This window comes from Macaca fascicularis, chromosome 10 (genome assembly GCF_037993035.2).
Source record: "Macaca fascicularis isolate 582-1 chromosome 10, T2T-MFA8v1.1".
Classification (NCBI taxonomy): Eukaryota; Metazoa; Chordata; class Mammalia; order Primates; family Cercopithecidae; genus Macaca; species Macaca fascicularis.
Window position 1 is genome coordinate 36610361 of NC_088384.1, and position 21576 is coordinate 36631936.

The following is a 21576-nucleotide window of genomic DNA, read 5'->3' on the forward strand; positions in this document are numbered from 1 at the left end:
GATGTCACCTTGTGGTAAAATCAAGGCAGATCATTATTATTATTATTTTTTTTGGCATAACTGCTGGGCACTCTCTTTACAGAGCTGCATTAAAATCGATGAGCAGCTGTTTGATGGGTTAAACTCCCCCATCTCCTTTTACAAGGGGCAGGTTTACTACACCACCAAGCATGGCCCTCAGCGAGCTATTGTTGTAACCAAGTAAGGTAAAGAGAAACGCCACACTCTGAGGTGAATTCAGGAGTCCTTTATTAGCTGGCGACTGAGAGACAGCTAGTGCTCAAAATTCTCTCTGCCCCGAAGAAGGGGCTAGATTTGTTTTACTACCATGGTTTGAATAGGGGAGGGGGAGCTTAGCTAAAGCAATTTTTACAGAAGCATAACTGGCAAAAGTTAAAAAAATAATTGGTTACAAAGGCAGTTACAAAAAATAAACAGTTCCAGGTGCAGGGTCTTAAACTATCACAAAGAGATAAATGCATGGGCTTCAGGTGTCATCCACCGAGTGCATCCCCAGGAGCTGCTGGTTCAGCTTGCCTCAGTATCTTATCAGCAAGTGCATCCCTGGATGTGCTTGGAGTCAGCTTTCATTAGTTATGCTCTTAAGGGAGGGAGGAAAAGGGGCTGTAAGTGAAGGAACTAAAATGGAGTCTGTCTGACTCTCTCAGCTAAGAGAGACAATCAGGTTAAAACAAGACAGGGTATCACATTCTCCACTCGTGTTTTGAGGGAATCAAATCATTGATTCCTTGGTTATAACAAGGGAGTTATATTGGGTTCCAGGATACATAAGTTTGATAGAAGCTATGCGCTGCTTTATAAAGTTAAGAAACCAATTTAATAGACAAGCCCCAAATGCTAAACCTGACAAGAGGAGGAGAAGGGGTCCTGCCAATCCAGTACTTAGAATAGTTAGCGTGGATTCCAGTTAAACACACTTTGGTACTGGGGGTGTTATTTTCTCGCTCCCGTTGGCATCTATCCAGATTTTCTTGAACTTTTTGGAGAGTATCTTTTATGACTCCAGAGAGTATCTTTTCTGATTGGCATGGAAGAAACAACTCTCTCCCAGAGCAGCACATAATCCTCCTTGGGAGAGAAATAGCAGATCTAAGCCTCGGTGATTTTGAAGGAGTACTTCAGCTAGAGACTCACCTGGGTATGCAGTATATTTATGGCTTATTGGAGATTGCTTAAATCTGCATCTACTTGTTGGGACAGGGACATTAGTCCAGTTTCCCCTTGAACCAGGGCAGCCGTGCCAATGGCTGCTGATCCAGCTATGCTAAGGCCTGCCTGAAGGGGCACAAGGAGTGGGGCAGCTCGGCCAAACCTGGAATGTAATTCGGGGGAGCAATGAGAAGTTGTCCTTCTGGCCTGCTGTACACGTAGACCTGGGGGAGCACATGAACCAACACGCACAGAAGAGGCCCCAGTTCATCCCATTGATGCAGCTAGTGAGGCCTGAAGTGCAGGTCAGCCAGGTATAGTTGGGTGCCTGGTAGGAGACTGAGGTGTTTAAGTAAGTAAGTAAGTACAGACTTATTAAAGGTAGCCTGAAAGGGAGAAGCAGAGAAGTTATACCTGCAGCTAATTAGACAGGAGGCATTTCCTGACACATCTCCTAGTGTAAGGGCATGGGGCCGTGTATGACAAGAAAGAGGGTTAACTTTGAACATGGCTTCTACTCCTAACCCAACATAATGTGGGGGTTTGGCCTTTAAGCACAACCAGCAATCTTGGGCTAGCTTAGGCTGGGTGCTGTATCCCGTCCAGAATGGACATCAGGCTGGGTTGAAGAAGTCATTGTAACTGAGATCTGGGAAAAAGGAGTGGCAGCGGGATAGTTAAATCGGCCCTGTCTGGGTATCTTTGGAAAATAGGGTCACCTAAATCTGTTAAAGGCCCGATTGGCTTAGGAGGGCTTCATGGGACCAGGACCTTTTTCTGAATGGTGAACATAGTTCCAGCGTCAAATCCCGAAATATAAGGCCTTAATCCCCATGACATATCATAATACCATTGAGCTGAATTAGAGTTCCGGACAGTTACAGTGAGAGGGTTACAATTTCTTATGGTACAAGGTCTAGGATGGGAAGTACGAGTTATGGAAAGGGTTGAGGACCAGATTGATCCTTCAGGATAAGTGGCTAGGGTTACACACGACCAGTGAGGACAGAAAAACTGGTAAGAATCTCGACAGCTAGAGTCAGGGTGATTTCCAGGACAGAGGTAAAAGTCAAATGCCTTCGAGTCCTTTTTCTCACCTTTAGAGCTCTCACATCCAGTCCGACTTCCTGTGTGTCTGAATCCTGCAGTATGGTCGACATTTCCCGCTCCCATGACCAGTAGATTGCATCGTTCTTCATGAGTATGGGCAGGCTCTGGGAACAAAGCACATAAATCAACTGCAAAAGAGACTTCCTTGGAGGTTCCTGCCTTCCAAGTAGTGTTTGCAAACACACGTCCTTTCGTGAAAGAAGTGAGGAGAGAAGAGTAGGATGGAGCAGAGAGTATAATAGGTGGAAACAAACAAAAGAGGTAAATAAAAAGGATTAATTTGATGGCTTCATTTGACTTAGGTGCAGTTTTAAGGGGCCTGGCCCTGGCTTGGTGACCCATGTTTTCTGCTGGGCTCTATTGGCTTCCTTGATGTGAGAGTGATGAATCCAAGCAGGGATGCCCTCTACCTCTAGAGCCGTCAGCATGGTGAGAATGACAGTATGAGGTCCCTTCCAGGCAGGAGTGAGTCATTCTTTCTGGAACTTTTAAACATATACCAGGTCACCTGGCTGGAAAGAGTGGCAGGGTCCAGTCTGGTCAGGAACTGGATTGGAGTGTGCTACCTGGGCAAGCAACCGGATGATATCTCATACCTTCTTGAATTTTACTGGCCTGAAGATCTGAAATTTGTTTTTCTTCTCCTGGGGCGTATTCTGGGTGGTCTGGCAAGTCAGGTTGTGGAAAGGACACTGCAGGCAGCCGGGTCAAAGGGGAAACTGGGAGCCGAGCTGCCTCCCGAGCTGCAGATTCTGCTCTTTGGTTACCACAGGCAATGGGCATGCTCTCTTTGATGTGCTTTGCAGTGAAGTACAGCCACCTGCTGAAGAAGCCAAACACCTTCAAGCAGGGCCAAAATTTCTTCTGTGTTTTTAATAGTATTTCCTGCTGAGGTGAGTAGCCCTCACTCTTGATCGATGGCTCCGTGTACATATACAGTAGCAAAAGCATACCTGCTGTCGGTGTAAATGTTAATACGTTTGTCCTTACCCAATCAGAGAGCCTGAGTGAGGGTGACCTATTCAGCCTTCTGTGCTGAGGTACCTGCCGGCAACATCTGGGCCCAGTGTATATCTGTCTCCATAGTAATGGCTACACCAGCTTTTCGTACTCCCTGTTCAAGGAAGCTGCTACCATCTGTAAACATAGTGGTGTCTGCCTCCTTTAGGGGCATATCTTGGAGATCAGGTCAGCCAGTTTCCGTAGTCTCTAATAGTTCTTGGCAGTCATGGACAGGTGTGGTAAGGTCTGGATCAGGGAGCAAGGTAGCTGGATTTAAACACCTGTCTCTTGGTGGTGGGAGTGAGGATTTGCAGGACGGCTTCCTTTCTAGCACTGGTGAGTGCCCTTTTTCTTTTGTTTATCTCGTACCCTAGGTAGGAAACTCTGGGAAGAGAAAGCTGGGCCTTCTTGGCTGAGATCCGATACCTGAGTTCCTGGAGAAGGTCAAGCAGGTTCCTAGTATGTTGCAGGCAGCAGTCAGTAGTTTCAGTAGCTAATAAAAGGTCGTCCACTTACTGGAGAAGAGTGTAGTTAGGGTGACTGACTCGGAATGGTATGAGGGCTTGTTGGAGGGCTTCTTCAAAAACTGTAGGGGAATTTTTAAAACTTTGGGGTAATCGAGCCCAGGTTAATTGGGTGGTGTCTCCTGAGCCAGGATCTGTCCATTCAAAAGCCAAGATAGGTTGGCTTTTGGGGGCCAGAGGAATAGCAAAGAAGGCATCCTTTAAGTCAAGGACAGTGTATACTGTATGTTCTGGTGGGAGTAGGCTGAGTAAAGTATAAGGGTTAGGGACAGTTGGATGGACAGTAACTGTCCACTTGTTAACTTCTCTCAAGTCCTGTACAGGCTGGTAATCATTTGTTCTGTGTTTCTGTACTGGCAAAAATGGAGTATTCCAGGTGGACTGACAAGGTGTGAGTATACCAGCTTGTAACTGTGGCTGAATATGGGGATTTATCCCCTCTCTAGCCTGCTGACTCATAGGATGTTGTTTTACCTGTACTGGCAGGGTGGTGGCCAGGAACTCTACAACTACTGGTAGATGGTGCTTTGCCAGTCCTGGGGGGTTTGACTCAGCCCAGACTGGAGGAAAGAGAGTCTGTAAATCAGTAGGAAAGGATTAGTTTTATTCTCCAGCGGTTGTGAGGCTGAAATGAAGAGATATTCTTCTGACGGGGAGTGGTTAGCAGGAGATGAGCAGTAGGGGGCCTTGTGTCCCCTAAAGTGAGGTGAGCTTGTTGGGCCGAGAAGGAGATAGACGCCTACAGCTTATAAAGCAGGTCTCGTCCAAGGAGTGCTGAGGGGCACTCTGGAACTACAAGAAATGCATGGATTACTCTTTTGTGTCCCAAATTCACCTCTCAGGAGTGGGTGACAGGGTATTTCTGAATAGCTCCAGTAGCCCCTTGCACAGCCACCTTTTTATTAGAGACACTGCCCAAGGGCATTTGCAGCACTGAGTGTTCCACTCCATTATCAATTAGGAAGCATACAGGCCGGCCCCCCAACTGTGGCAGTCACCATGGTTTCCCGGGGGCCAAGGGAGAGGGAGCCCCAGCCCCGTCAATCATCAAATTCCTCTGCAGTGGGGAGGGTGAGGGCTTTTCTCTTCTCTGGTTTTTCTTCTGGTTTTAACGGGCATTCCTTTTTCCAGTGTCCAATCTACTTGCAATAAGCACATTGGTTTTTTTGTAGGGGAGCTTGCTCACCATTTTGGCCTTTTTGGTGGGGACACGGGATCTCCTGGCCAGTGCTCTGTGCTGAGGGCCCTTCCCTCCTGGCTTCTTGGATGGCAGCCACTAAGATTTTTGCTTGTCTTTTTGACACTTTGTTAGCAGCCTTTTTAGCTGCCTGAGCTGCCTGTTTTTGCTTTTCAAACTCTTGATTGTCAAAAACTTTCTGGGCTATTTCTAAAAGCTGACTGATGTTCATTCCAGCAAATCCCTCTAATTTTTAAATTTTTTTCTAATATCAGGGGCTGCCTGAGCCACAAATGCCAAATTAACAGCACAGCTATTCTTGGGAGCCACCAGGTCAAAAGGGGTGTAAGTCAAATAGGCCTCCTGGAGGCATTCCAAAAACACTCCTGGTGACTCATCAGGACCGTGGACAACTTCAGTTGCCTTACATAAATTTATGGGTTTTTGAGCAGCTCCTTTGATACTAGTGAGGAGATACTGGTGAAAATCATCCAAGGCTCTCTTCCCCACTGAGGAGTTTGGGTCCCAGTTAGGTTGGGTAGAGGGAAAAACTTCCTCAAGGAAGTCTTGGGCTTTCTCCTCTGGTCTACTGGCTGATGTAATGAAATACTTCCTAGCCTCCCTCTGGATATGGTCCCTGTCTTCAGAGGTGAAAAGGATTAAAAGGAGTTGCTGACAGTCATCCCAGATGGGCTTGTGAGTCAGGAGCACAGACTCCATCAGTGAGGTCAAGACCTGGGGCTTTTCAGAAAAGGGAGGATTATGAGATTTCCGATTGTATGGGTCAGAAGTAGAGAAGGGGACATAAACTAAAAGTGGAGCAGAGCGCTCACTGCCCAGAGGGATTTGTGCCTCTCTCAGCAGGAGAAGGGGGGCTACCTCCTTCTGCCGAGGCCGTAATCAGGAGGCTACAGACAGAGAGGTCACAGGGGATGTAGTCAAAGAGACTAGGGAAGATTCTGGGAGAGCATGAGGGTTGTAGGGGGGCGGACATGGGTGAGAAAAATTTTCCTCTTCTTTAGAAGGAGGCAGTACAGGAGGAGATGAGGGAGTTGAGGGTTGGGGCAAAAGTGCGGTCTGGCTCAAAAGGACCTTGGAGGTGGGATCATGAATGATGCATGAGCGGAGCCATGCAGGAGGACTCTGGACAAAACTCAGCCATTGATCAATATAGGGAAACTGATTGGGGTGACCGGGAGTTCCAGCAATGACCCGCCACACAGACTGAACAGCTGTGGGGTTCAGTGACCCTTCTGGGAGCCACCCAGTTCCAAGCTGTGGCCATTCTACTTCAGAGAGTGTCCAGAGTTTGGCTTTCTTAAGGCAGACTCCGTAATCCTCTGAGAAACCTGGAGAGAAATTCTGTAACATATATTGGAGAGGGCTCCAATCTTTACGGGGCCGGGAAGAAGAGCTCCCCATTCTGGAGGCAATTAACAAGTTCTAAGCAGAAATATTAAACCCAGCATGAACAGAGAAATTCACGATCTGGGGAGCAGTAGTACCGGCAGAACAGAAGTATTATAGCCAGAAGAAGTAGGAAAACAACTATAGCCAACACTTCTGGCCTCATAAGGTCTGTTTCTTTAAGTTTTGAGATCTAGGAGGAGGAAAAGAGGTGAGTCTGAGGCCAATGGGACCTACGTGATCCCCTCCTCCTTTCTGACTTATAGTCCAAATATCTTTGGTGTCTCCACAACTCAAAGGCAAAATATTCAAACTCGGTCCTTTCTTTTAAGGGTTTTAGGAGGGAGAGTAGAGTCAAGTCTTGGAGGCACTGGACTTGCTGTGACACAGGAAAACAAGATGTGTGGGGTAAGGGATGGGGATGAGGAGGAAAGGGGCCACTCGGATCTCTCCTAAGTTAGGAGAGTAGCCACAGAGGGATAGAATAAGAGACCAGGTGCAGCAAGGCGGTACAGGCATAGGTTTCTCTGCACAGTGCCTTATCTAAGGGCATGGGAAAACTTATGGGATGACAGAAAAGGTGAGCAAGGAGGTCTGCAGGGTGGCTATTTTGAATCCACAACTGTTCTAAGGAGGAGGTAGTCCAGTCACTGGGGCCTGCGGCGTGGCAATCCAAATGCCAGCAATCTTTACTGTGTCAGAAATCCCAAATGGGTGAATGTTTCCCACACCCCTCCCCACAACAACACCAGATTTCTTTCTGACAGAAAAGGCAGGACTGGGAAGGCCAGCCCAAATGACTGATGAGAAATTTGACCTCCTGCGTTGGAAAATCTGCACTCAGGACTTTGAAGAAGTCCTTGCCCAGTAGTTTTGGGCAATATCGATGACCTGACATGTGAAACTTAGACAGACACCAGACAGGACAAAAGACACTGGGGTATACAAATAATCATGACAATTTTTATAGACAGACAAGGGGAGGGGGTCCCGTGATGGGATCAGTTAGACGCCCACCTGGCCACTCCCCCGGAGGGGACTTAGGCTCCTCTTGGCATTCGCAGGCTGGTATAAAACCCCGACTCAGATCAAGCTATGCTCGATGCTGTCTTAAGCCTTATGAGGTCGCCACGGAACCGCAGGGGAGGGCCCACTTAAACTCTATAGCTTTCACCATGGAGCTCCAAACTGGAAATTCAGACACAAGCCCTTGAACTCCACATTCACACACCCACTCACACAGAGTTTATTACAGTTCTTTATTCCTGTTCTAAAACAGAGGTCTCCCAGAGACCTGAATGAGAGAAGAAGAGAAAGAGAGGGCGAGAGAGTGACTAGTCTTACAGAGAAGCCTGACAGAAACCAGGACTCTGTCCTCCAGTGTCCTGGAATGTGAACAGAAGCAGAGGGATTCCCTCGTCAGGGCTGCTTCCCTCCCAGAGAAACAGAATCAGACAGAAACCAGAAACCAGGACTCTGCCTTCCAGCATCCGGGAATGTGGGCAGAGTCAGAAGGATGCTCTCATCCGGGCCATTTCCTTCCCAGAGAAACAGAGTGAGACAGAAACCAGAAACCAGAAACCAGGACTCTGCCTTCCAGCATCCTAGAATATGGGCAGAATCAGAGGGATGCTCTCCTCAGGGCTGCTTCCCTCCCAGAGAAAAAATCAGATCTGACTTACCTTCTCAGGACCAGAAATGGGGGACTCAGGAGTTGATTTTGGTGGGCACACACGGGCAGTCGATCCATTCCCCTCTGGAAGATGGTGGCCTATGTGGCCCTGGAACTTCTTCAGGTGGCACCCCCCAATAAGCCCACTATCTGTCTGGGGGAGCCCTGAGAGAGTCCGGCACTCACCCCGTGGCGGTTAGCTCACTGGGGCCTCCAAATGTAACCGAGCGAGGTATGGAGAAATGCCACACTCTGAAATGAATTCAGGAGTCCTTTATTAGTGGGAGACTGAGAGACAGCTAGTGCTCAAAATTCTTTCTGCCCCGAAGGGGTTAGATTTGTTTTCATACCATGGTTTGAATAGGGGAGGGGGAGCTTAGCTGAAGCAATTTTTACAGAAGCAGTACTGGCAAAAAGTTAAAAAAATAATTGGCTACAAAGGCAGTTACAAAAAATAAACAGTTCCAGGTGCAGGGGCTTAAACTATCACAAAGAGATAAATGCAGGGGCTTTAGGCACCATCCACCAAGTGCATTCCCAGGAGCTGCTGGTTCAGCTTGCCTCAATATCTTATCAGTAAGTGCATACCTGGATGTGCTTGGAGTCAGCTTGCACTAGTTATGGCATTAAGGGAGGGAGGAAAAGGGGGCTGTAAGTGAAGGAACTAAAATGGAGTCTGTCTGGTTCTCTCAGCTAAGAGAGACAATCAGGTTAAAACAAGGTAGGGTATAACACTATGGTGAGAGCAGACACACGGGAGTCTCTACAGACGGGGGCCTGAAAAGACTAGGATGGGCCCAGGACCCAGACCCAAACATGGACTCCCTCTTGGCTCTGTCTTAAAGCTTTTTTCTATGAGTGACTCAAAGGTTTGCCCCCCAAAATCTGGCCTTCATTAGTCCCAATGACATCTCGGTTAGGTATAAATCCCTGTTTACAAACTTGTAGAAATATCAAAGAAGACCTTTGTGTTGTCTTTACTTTACACTAGGCTGTATTTATTCATGTTGCTACAGTTTGTATTGTTTTAACTATTTGCCCCAGGTGTCTTCTGTAGCAGGTGGCTTCACTGTACTGCCAGAGTTTCTCTGAGACTTAAAAGCCACTACTTAAAAGCCACTACTACTAGGGAGATTTGTACACAAAAATAGGGAAGATGTTACATGAAAAATAGATTACATTGTTCCATGCATTTGTCTGCAATGTGTCATCTCAGAGAACTCATCCTTGTAGTTCATCGGGGCATAAGCCATGCCTTCACATGTCTTTGTAGTGTTCTATAAAAGGAGGTCTTTTCCCAGAGTGGTTTAACCTTTCAATGTTGGTGGAGCCTGCCATAGTAACATTCTATTTTCATTTTAGCTGTAATGCAGAAAACATTATGTGTGTCTTGATTGGCTGTAACAGTTTACTTGGGCTTCCATAACCCAATACCATGGACTGAAGGTCTCATAATTCTGGAGGCTAGACATTCAACAACAAGCTATTGGCTGGAGTGGTTTCTTTAATGCCTCTTGCTACTTGAGATGAGATGACCACCTTCTATTTCTGTTTTCACAGGGTCTTCCCTTGAGCCTCTCTGTGTCTTTACTCTTTTTAAAAGACTCCAGTCATATTAGATTAGGGTCCACTTTACTTAACTTACTTAATCATAGTCACCTTTTTAAGGACCATATGTCCAAACACTCTCTCACAATTTGAGGATGATTACATTATATATGCCTGAGTATATCAACATATAAATATTAGAATATCAACATATAAATTTGGGAGAAAAGACAATTTAGAACATAATCTGCATTAATCCCCTGTTGATGGTAGATTCCCAGGAAAGTGATTACTGTGTGAAAGAATATACATATGTAAAATTTTTATAGCTACAGGCAGATGACTTTCCACAAGGTCTGTGGCAAGTATATTGCTATCAGCAGTCCCTGAATATAGCTGCTTCTCTGGACCCAGCCTACCCTGGATGTTAACATTCTTTGAATTTTTTGACCATCTCAGGTCTGTGGGGCAAATAAAAACACATTGTTCCTTTTATTTCCAGTTTTCCAACTGATATTTTTGAGTCACCTTTTAGTTGTTATTTTAAATATGGATTTGGGTTTTCTGTTCCTCAAGTTATCTGTGTTTTCTCATCTCTGCACTGAGGACTTTTTTGGAGAACTCAGTGGGAAAATGCACTTCATACAGGCTATTAACACTGATGGGTGCTGTTGCTTCACAGCTGACAAAATTTCATGAGAATTTCTTGAATTCTCAAGAATTTCAGTGATTAGATTGTCACCCACCCCCATATAAAAATTTTTAAAAAGTCTAAAACTTTTTTTTTGTCAGGCACACGCATGTCCTCCACATTCACAAGAAGAAATGTCTGTGCCTGGACATGGTGGCTCACACCTGTAATCCCAGCACTTGGGATGTCAAGTGGATCACCTGAGGTCAGGAGTTCGAGACCAGCCTGACTAACATGGAGAAACCCCGTTTCTACCAAAAATGCAAAATTAGTCAGGTGTGGTGATGCATGCCTGTAAGCCCAGCTACTTGGGAGGCTGAGGCAGGAGAATCATTTGAACCCAAGAGGCAGAGGTTGCAGTGAGCTGAGATTGCACCACTGCACTCCAAGCTGGGCAATGAGAGTGAAACTCCATAAAAAAAAAAAAAAAAAAGAAGGAAAAGAATAGTAGAATGTATGTTCATGCTTCTGCCTTTTGGGGCTTTTTCAAAGAGTGGTTTCTGTCTGCCATGACATGGAATACTCAAAGACATGGTTGTATACTTCAAATGACAGTTTGATTTGGCTGAGACCAAAGATCATAAAAGAAAATGAATCTTGAGAAAAGATTTGAGAGATCTTCAGAATTTCTAGGCCAACCAGATTGTGTCAGACTCCCTCTGGACAAAGCCACTATATAAAAACTGTGACTGGTAATTTTTTTAAATGTCCAAGTTTAATGGACATATATAACATAATATAATATAATCAGTCAAAAATTACAATATATACAAAGTATTAGGGTATCATGGCCCATAAAAAAAACAAGATAAATATCCAGAAATCTACCCTAAAGAAATGGAGCTGTATAAATTACGTAAAATTTTTAAAAATAATTATCTAAATGGTACTCAGTGAGCAAAATGTGTGCACAGACAACTAAATAAAGTCAAAAAAAGTGAGAACATACACAATAAGATAAAAAATAGTAAAAAGCAAATTACGGAGTTGAAGAATATAAAAATAAATAATGCCTGAGAAATTGTCAAATTAAGAAAAAAGCATAAAAATGTAAAAGTTCAACAAATTTTAACTAGGATAAACACAAAAAGATTCATAATGAGAAAAATTATAAGCAAAGTTTTGAAAGTCACAGACTAGTAGATAATCTTGAAAGCCAAAAAAGAAAAGCATGTGTTATTTATAAGGGTGCTTCTATGAGACAATCAGTGAATCTACTGCAAGAATCTTGCCGGCAGAAGGGACAGTGGTAATATAGTCAATGTTCTGAAAGAACACAAACTTTTAAGTAATAATACTATATCCAGATAAACTATTTATCAAAATGAAGAAAAAGTAAAGTCCTTTAATGATGACCACATACTACAAAGCATATCGCCACTACGCCTGCACTACCAGAAATGCTAAAGAGAGTTTTTCTCATTAAAAATAAAGTGATGCTAAACAGCATTGCAAAATTACATGAAAGTACATAGCTCTCTGGAAAAGACATATACAGGCAAAAACCAAAGTTCTGATGAATTCCAATGATGGTTCATAAAACATATGTAATTATGTTGTATAATTAAAAAACAAAAGCCTAAAAATATTCAAAAACCTTTGTTAATGATATATAATATAAAAAGATATTAGTGACATCAATAATATAAAGTTGAGGCAGATGGAAAGAGGAAGAATATGTGTATGCAACTAAAGTTGAGTTGTTACTGGCCAGGCATGGTGGCTCATGGCTGAAATCCCAGCATTTTGGGAGGCCGAGGCAGGTGGATCACTTGAGGTCAGAAGTTTGAGACCAGCCTGGCCAACATGGTGAAACTCCATCTCTACTAAAATTACAAAAAAATTAGCTGGGCATGGTGACAGGCACCTGTAATCCCAGTTACTCGGGAAACTGAGGCAAGGGAATCACTTAAACCTGGGAGGCAGGGTTTGCAGTGAGCTGAGACCACGCCATTACACTCTAGCCTGGGTGACAGAGTGAGACTCCATCAAAAAAAAAAAAAAGTTAATTTAAAATATATTGTAACTTTAAGAGGTTTTATGGGCCAGGTGCGGTGGCTCACGCCTATAATCCCAGCACTTTGGGAGGCTGAGGCGGGTGAATCACGAGGTCAGGATTTCAAGACTAGCTTGGCCAACATGGTGAAACCCCCCCATCTCTACTAAAAACACAAAAAATTAGCCAGGCGGTGGTGGGCGCCCGTAATCCCAGTTCCTGGGAAGGTTGAGGAAGGAGAATCATTTGAACTCAAGAGGCAGAGGCTGCAAAGAGTTGAGATCGTGCCACTGCACTCCAGCATGGGCTACAGTGTGAGACTCTGTCTCAAAAAAAAAAAAAAAAAGAAAAAAAAAGAGAGAGAGAGAGAGAGAGAGATTCCTATGTAATCCCCATGGCAACTACAAGGAAAATATTTACAGAGACCCGCACACACACACACACACACAAATACATTAAAGCATGTCACTACAAAAATCAACACAAAAATGAAGATTAAAAAGAGTGAGTAAAGGGGACCACATAGCTATAAAAATCAAAGAAAACAAAGAGAAAAGTAAGTTCTTCACTTTCAAAAACCTATTTTAATATTTATGAACTAAACTTTTCAATCAAAACATGTAAATTGAATAGAGGGATTAATAAACAAAGCCCAACTGCACCCTCTCCGTAAGTGACTCGCTTTAAATCTAATGTCAAAACTAGACTGAAAGTAGCAAGATGAAAGTAGACTTTTGATGTAAATGGTAATCCAACGAAAGCAGTGCTAGTCATAACTGTGTTAGGAAAAATACATTTTGGTCATAGTTCATAAAATAAACTTTAAGTCTAAACTGTCACAGGAGACAAAGAAGGCCATTATATAATAATAAAAGGGTTTATTCACTGAGAACTTATGAAATTCTATTATATATATGTATGTATATATATATATGTGTATATATAATTCTCACACCAGTGTTCCCAAATGTATAAAGCAAACATTGAAATAATTATTATAATAGACAGAAAAATAATAATAGTAGAATACTTTAATTCAAACTTTCAGTAATAATTAATAAAACTAGCCAAAATATTAATAAGAAAACAGAAGGTTTGAAAACACTAGAGAAAAATTAGACCTAATGGGCTTATACAGAATACACAACAACAGCAAAACATACAGTTTTCTCAATAGCTCTTAAAACATTCTCCTAGATACACCACCTATTAGGCCACAAAATGAGACTTAACAATTTTTTAAAAAAATAGATCTTAAAGACTATTATTTCTGATAGAAATGGAATAAAACTAGAGATCAATAACAGAAGAAAACAAAAATATCAACATATACGTGGAAATTAAACAACTCACTTTTGAGCATGCTCATGTTCAAGTGTTGTAAGGCTTAATATTGTGAAGATGTTCATGCTGCCTAGTGAGGTACAGATTCAACGCAATCCCTTTACAATTAACAATTTTTTTTAAGAAATAGAAAAAAAACCCAACAAATTATATGGAATCTCAAGGGACAATAAAGAGCCCAAAAATGTTTAAAAAAAGAAGTAATGTTAGTGACCTCACCTTTTCTAACTTCAAAGCAAATTACAAAGCTACAGTAATAAAAACAGTTTGGTGATGGCATAAAAATAGGCAAGTTTTCTAATAAAACACAATGTAGCACAAATGCAAACTTCATACATATGGGTAAATAGTTATTTGGACAACTATATTCATTGAAGTATTATTCACAAAGGCCAATATTTGAAAGCAAAACAAACTTTCCTCATTGAATGAATGAATAAATACCATTGTAATATAAAAATAATGGAAAACTACTCAGCTTTTGAAAGCAGAAAATCTTGTAACATCCACAATAAAGATAAACCTTGAGGACGAGATGTTAAGCAAACTTAGCCACAATAAAGCAGATACTCTATGATTCCACATATATATCATATCTAAAGTATTGGAACTCTTAGAAAATGGAATGGTTTTTATCAGGAGCCAGGTGGCAAAACAAATGGGCATTATTAATTTATTTCATGTGTATTGAGTAAAACAAAAAAGTTTTACAGATATGTTGTTTAACAATGTAAATACACTTAACGTGACTAAACTATATAAGAAAAGATATTTAAGATTCTAAATTTTATGTTATGTATTTTTACCAGAATCAAAATTAAAAATGACACCTGAGGACAGGGTGTGGTGGCTCATGCCTGTAATCCCAGCACTCTGGGAGGCTGAGGTGTGCATATCACTTGAGGTCAAGAATTCAAGACCAGCCTGGCCCCATCTTTACTAAAAATACAAAAATTAGCCAGGCATGGTGGTGCATGCCTTTAATCCCAGCTACTCAGGAGGCTGAAGCAGGAGAATTGCTTGAACCTGGGAGGTGGATGTTGCAGTGAGCCGAGATTGTGCCACTGCATTTTGGACAACAGAGCCAAACATTGTCTTAAATAAATAAATAAGACACCTAGAAGAGATACAGTTACAAACTTTCTGAATAACTACCTTCAAACCAAAAACTGTTTCTTTCACACTAAGATAATATAAGATAAAGATGTTGAAATTAAGACAATTTCCATAACTACTCACCTAGACAGAATCTATTATTGGCCACCAGCCAAGGACAAAACTATACAAATCATAAACAAAATAGGGATAACATTTATACAAGCAAACAAACAGGTAATTATATTGACAAAGGATGTAGGACTGGTTCATAGTTGACTTTGGTCCCACACTGTCTTAAGGTGTACAGAGTTGAATATTGTCACACAAAATTATAATGTATAAATTAAAACTAAAAACAGTAAACTGATGTAAAGTGACCTATCCTAAAAAATGAAACACACAAATAGAAAATTGCAAACAAAGTTAAAATTAACATTAGCTCCCACAATTCTGATTTGAATACTGTAATTCAAAACCATAATTAATAGGTAGAAACTAGAAACACAACTGATGTGAGGAGCCCACTCTAAAAAATACAGAAATATAAAATACAACACATAATGAAGGGAAACTTTAACCCATAAAATCCTGAATAAAAATAGAAAGGAATTCTAGATAACTACAATTTTCAACTGTAACTGTGCGTCCACGAAAAGCATGAATTTTGAATCATTTGGATACAGTTAGGGCAACAACATTTCAAAGCAAACACATTATAATTACTCATAAAGAGCTTTAATGAGAAAGTTTTTAAAAATAAGCATTAAACTAATATTAGAGAAACTTAAATTATGCTACTGATACATTGATACATTGCTGCATTTTTTTTTTTTTTTTTGAGACCAAGTTTCATTCTTCTTGCCCAGGTTGGAGGGCAATGGTGCAATTTCGGCTCACTATAACCTCCACTTCCCAAGGTCAAGCTATTTTGCCTCAGCCTCCTGAGTAGCTGGGATTACAGGCATGCACCATCATGCCTGGCTAATTTTGTATTTTTCTTAGAGACGGGATTTCTCCATGTTGGTCAGGCTGGTCTCAAACTTCCAACATCAGCTGATCCACCCACCTCGGCCTCCCAAAGTGCAGGGATTACAGGCATGAGCCATCACGCCCAGCCCATTGCTGCTTTTCTTACAAAATGTTAAGGCTGTAATCTAGCCTTTAGAAGAAGAGTCTCACATTTCTAAATACAGTAACTATATATAGTAAATACAGTATAAAACATTATTATATAAAATAAAATTGGGAATAAGTTGTGCTATTATTTAGTTACAAGTTGAGGAAACTAGGTGGGGCATGGTGGCTCATGCCTGTAATCCCAGCACTCTGGGAGGCCGAGGTGGGTGGATCACAAGGTCAGGAGATCGAGACTATCCTGGCTAACATGGTGAAACTCTAAATCTACTAAAAAATACAAAAAATTAGCCAGGTATGGTGGTGGGTGCCTGTAGTCCCAGCTACTCAGGAAGCTGAAGCAGGAGAAAGGCATGAACCTGGGAGGCGGAGCCTGCAGTGAGTCGAGATGGTGCCACTGCACTCCAGACTGGGAGAGAGAGTGAGACTCCGTCTCAAAAAAAAAAAAAAAAAAGAAAAAAAAAAAGTTGAGGAAACTGGAAGAAAATGCTAATGATAATATTGTGCCTACAGTTAGTGAAACATACAAGACAAATACTTTAGTAAATTATGTAATTTATATATAACATATACAATTGAGCACATTATTTTATTTATTTATTTATTTATTTATTTATGACAGAGTCTCACTCTGTTGCCCAGGCTGGTGTGCAGTGGCATGATCTTGGCTCACTGCAACCTCTACCTCCCAGGTTCAAGCAATTCTCCTGCCTCAGCCTCCTGAGTAGCTAGGATTACAGGTCCCCGCCACCACACCTGGCTAATTTTTTTGTATTTTTAGTAGAGTTGAGGTCTCACTATGTTGGCCAGGCTGGTCCCAAACTCCTGACCTCGTGATCCACCTGCCTCTGCCTCCCAAAGTGCTGGGATTACAGGTGTGAGCCACTGTGCCAGGCCTTGAGCATGTTATTATAGAACTTCTGAAACTAAGATTACAGACAAATTACAGACATATGGCAATTCAGAAAGTGAAAACACAGCCATGGTAGTCTTCATGTTAAAGAAGACAGAATCATAAAATAATAAGTGAGAAATAAGGTAATAATTGGGAATTCAAAATATATTGCGCTGTTGGGAAAAAGCCCCCCAAAATCTGGCCATAAACTGGCCCCAAAACTGGTCATAAACAAAGTCTCTGCAGCACTGTCTCATGTTCATGATGGCCATTATGTCCACGCTGGAAGGTTGTGGGTATATGGGAATGAGGGCAAGGAACACCTGGCCCGCCCAGGGCAGAAAACCACTTAAAGGCATTTTTAAGCCACAAACAATAGCATGAGCAATCTGTGCCTTAACAACATGCTCCTGCTGCAGTTAACTAGCCCAACCTATCCCTTTAATTTGGCCCATCCCTTCATTTCCCATAAGGGATACTTTTGGCTAATTTAATATCTATAGACACAATGCTAACGACTGGCTTGCTGTTAATAAATACGTGGGTAAATCTCTGTTTGGGGCTCTCAGCTCTGAAGGCTGTGAGACACTTGCTTTCCTACTTCGCACCTCTATATTTCTGTGTGTGTGTCTTTAATTCCTCTAGCGCCTCTAGGTTAGGGTCTCCCCAACTGAGCTGGTCTTGGCAAATGGTGCCCATTCGTGGGGGCTCAAATCAAGGTCGAAGGGTCACTGGAGCGATGGTTGAAATGGAAAACTAAACTAGAGGACACCCGAGTACTCTTAAAGCCATCCCCATGGTAAGAAAGAAGGGGACCTCGGAATCATCAGGGTAACAATGGCACAAGTGTGGGGTCTGGTTCGTTCCACCTTGGAACTTTTTCACACTGATGATGAGGAGGAAGGATAGTATAATGAAGTAACAGAAGAGTCACAGACCAGGTTTATTTGCCAGCTAAAGCTAAAGTGGCAAAGGACGGAGAGGTTCATCCCACCCTTCTGCACCCCCTCCTTATTATTTTGAAGAAAAAGGCCCTCCAGATATTTCTTTTCCAGAGGACACTGGGTGAAAAGTGGTTGCCCCAGTGACTATTTGAGCAGTGCTTCTAGCGACCCTTGGTTCTATTCAGGCAGGAATTCAGCAAGCTAGAAGAGAGGGTGATTTAGAGGCCTGGCAGTTCCCTGTTAGAATACACACCCCAGATCAACAGGGAAATACTATAGCTACATTTGAGCCTCTTCCTTTTAAATTACTCAAAGAATTTAAACAAGTTATAAATTAGCACAGACCAGGTTCTCCTTTTGTAATGGGACTGTTAAAGAATGTTGCTGTTTCCAGTCGGATGATTCCTACTGACTGGGATGCTCTTACTTGAGTCTGCCTAACTCCTGCTCAGTTCTTACAATTTAAAATTTGGTGGGCAGAATAAGCTTCCATTCAGGCTGCTCACAATGTCGAGGCCCAATCTTGAATTAATATAACTGCAGGCCAACTTTTGGGGGTTGGTGGCTGGGCTGGTTTAGATGCACAACTGGTCATGCAGGATGATGTCATGGAACAGCTTAGAGGAGTGTGCATTAGAGCTTCGAAAAAATCACTTCAGGTGGAGAAAAATATCTTTCCTTTAGTGCTGTAAAACAGGGACCCAAAGAACTATACGTTGATTATATTGCTTGGTTACAGAAGTCTCTTAAAAAGGTGATTGCAGATTCGGCTGCTCAGGATATAGTGTTGCAGTTATTAGCGTTCAACAATGCTAATCTGGATTGCGAGGCTGCTCTGCGACCTATCAGAGGGAAAGCACATTTAGTTGATTATATCAAAGCCTGTGATGGTGTCAGAGGTAATCTACATAAAGCTACTTTGTTGGCAGAGGCAATGGCAGGACTGGGAGTGGATAAAGAAAATACTCCATTTCCTGGAGCTTGTTTTAACTGTGGGAAGCATGATCATACTAAAAAAGAATGTAGAAAAAATCAGCAAGTCAGGCCTCCAAATAGTGGAAAAAAGAAAATTGCTGAGCCCGAAATATGTCCAAAATGCAAAAAAGGAAAACAATAGGCTAATCAGTGTCACTGTAAGTTTGATAAAGAAGGGAACTCGATTTCAGGAAATGCCATGAGGGGCCTGTCCTGGGCTCTGTTCTAAACTGAGGCATTTCCAGCTCAGGTCATTCCCTCACCCGTGTACAATGTCTGTCCCCTGCCACAGCCAGTAGTGTTGCAGTAGATTTATGCTGCAGAAAAGCTGTGAGACTCCTGCCTGGGGAACCCCCTCAAAAGGTCCCAATGGTAGTCTGTGGACCCTTGCCAGCAGGGACAATAGGATTACTTTTAGCAAGGTCTAGTTTAAGTTTAAAAGGGGTACAAATACATATAGGAGTCATTGATTCAGATTACAATGGGGAAATTCAAATTGTTATATCTACTTCTGTTCCGTGGAAAGCAGAGCCAGGAGAGTACATAGCACAGCTCCTGATTGTGCTGTATGTGGGAATGGGGAAAAGTGAAATTAAACAAACAGGAGGATTTGGAAACACAAATAAACAAGGCAAAGCAGCTTATTAGGTAAATCAAATTACTGATAAACGTCCTACCTGTGAAATAACTATTCAGGGAAAGAAATGTAAAGGTTTGGTAGATACAGGAGAAGACATTTCAATCATTTCTCTACAGCACTGACCATCCACGTGGCCAATTCAACCCGTTCAATTTAACATAGTTGCAGTTGGTAAAACCTCTAAAGTATATCAAAGTGGTTGTATTTTGCTTTGTGAAGGGCCCAATGGACAACCTGAGACTATGCAACTAATTATAACTTCTGTACTTATAAATTTATGGGGAAGAGACTTATTACAACAATGGGGAGCACAAGTTCTATTAGAAAGACAAAATTCCTGCCAAAGATTAGGAAATAATTTTTGATGGTGGCCATTCTTAAGTCTCCAGAACCTATACCTTTAAAATGGTTAACAGATAAGCCAATTTGGATAGAACAATGGCTGCTAAGTAAAGAGAAACTGGAGGCTTTAGAGAAATTAGTTACTGAGCAACTGGAAAATAGGCACATAGCTCCAACATTTTCCCCTTGGGATTCTCCAGTTTTTGTAATTAAGAAAAAATCAGGTAAATGCAATATGTTAACTGACTTAAGAGTCATCAATTCAGTTACACAACCTATGGGAGCATTACAGCCAGGATTGCTTTCTCCTACTCTAATTCCAAAAAATTGGCCTTTAATAGTGACAGATTTAAAAGACTGTTTCTTTAGTATCCCCTTAGCTGAGAAAAACTGTGAACAGTTTGCATTTACAATTCCTGCGGTAAACCACCTGTGTCTTGCTAAACGTTTTAATTGCTTTACAGATTGGCCTAGTAATGGTAAAGCTTCTTATTCTGGCTGAAAAAGTGAAGTTTTCCAGATGCCTTTTACTTCAGCTAAAAAAAGCGGAGCTTGTAGCTGTAATTGAGGTATTGACTGCTTTTGAGACGCCTGCTAATATGATTTCTGATTATTCATACGTGGTTCATTCCACACAGTTAATTGAAAATGCTCAGTTACAATTTCATACAGATGAACAATTGATGACTTTATTTACTCAATTGTAAACAGCAGTTAGAAGTAGAATGCACCCTTTTTACATCACTCACAATAGGGCTCATATACCTCTTCCAGGATCTTTGACTGAAGAAAGTCAAATGACTGATTGCTTAGTTGCTAATGCAATATCTAATGCTAGACCCTTTCACAATTTAACCCATATTAATGCCTCTGGTCTCAAACGCAGATACAGCATTACCTGGAAAGAAGCTAAAGCTATTATCCAGTGATGCCCAATTTGCAAATAGTACATTCCTCATCTTTTACAAGAGGAGTTAATCCTCAAGGATTAGAACCTAACTCTCTTTGGCAAATGGATGTCACACATATTCCCTCGTTTAGGAGACTAGCTTATGTACATGTATGTGTAGACACATTTTCTCACTTTGTCTGGGCTACATACCAATCAGGAGAGTCTTCTGCCTGTGTTAAGCATCACCTTTTGCATTGTTTTGCCATGATGGGCATTCCAGCTTCTTTTAAAACTGATAATGCCCCATGCTATACTAGCCAAGTTCTAGCTACATTTTTCTCTATGTGGAATATTAAACACATTACTGGTATCCAATGCAATTCTCAAGGAGAAGCCATAGTGGACAGAATGAATTTTTCCCTAAAACAGCAGTTGCAAAAGCAGAAAGGAGGAAATAGAGAATATGGAACCCCACAGATGCAACTGAATCTAGCATTATTAACTTAAATTTTTTTGAGCCTGCCCAAAGGCCATATGTTATCAGCAGCTGAACAGCATCTACAGAAACCAGCTGCAAAGACAGAAGCAGAGCAACTGATTTTTTGGAACAGCCACCCACCTGGGATCAAATCAAGAAGTTGTCACAGATGGCAGAAGAAAACCTGAGGAAAGCGGGACAACCACTCACAATGAGTAATTTAATGGTAACTATGATCACGATGATCACCAATGCCATGAGTATTCCTTCAACAAGGGCTGACACACAGAACAATTATACTTATTGGGCATATTTATCATTCCTGGCTGGCAATAATGCCTGGATATAATCACTTTATGACACAGTTACACATGCTTTCTGATCTCAGTATTTACCATAATAAATTTACTCCTATAATTGAGGCTTACTGTCCTCGAAAAACTATTTGTAAGCAAAATTGAACCTGACCAGAAAATATGAACATACTTGTTTAGGAAGATTGCTTTGTAGAACAGGCAGAGTGTTAGGCAGGGATCT

The 21576-nt window shown here is 41.9% G+C and overlaps 1 long non-coding RNA gene across 2 annotated transcripts; it reads right to left on the reverse strand.

Annotated features, from left to right (window-relative positions):
• Window positions 1-232: 232 nt before the first annotated feature.
• On the reverse strand, window positions 233-8382 carry LOC107128651 (uncharacterized). Of its 2 annotated transcripts, none has more exons than XR_001488168.3 (3): window positions 8073-8382; window positions 2268-2384; window positions 233-601 (listed from the first exon to the last, which is right to left on the reverse strand). It is a non-coding gene; the product is annotated as an uncharacterized lncRNA (long non-coding RNA). The 2 variants fall into 2 exon arrangements; XR_012418413.1 differs by lacking the exon at window positions 233-601 and adding an exon at window positions 1017-1509.
• Window positions 8383-21576: the final 13194 nt, after the last annotated feature.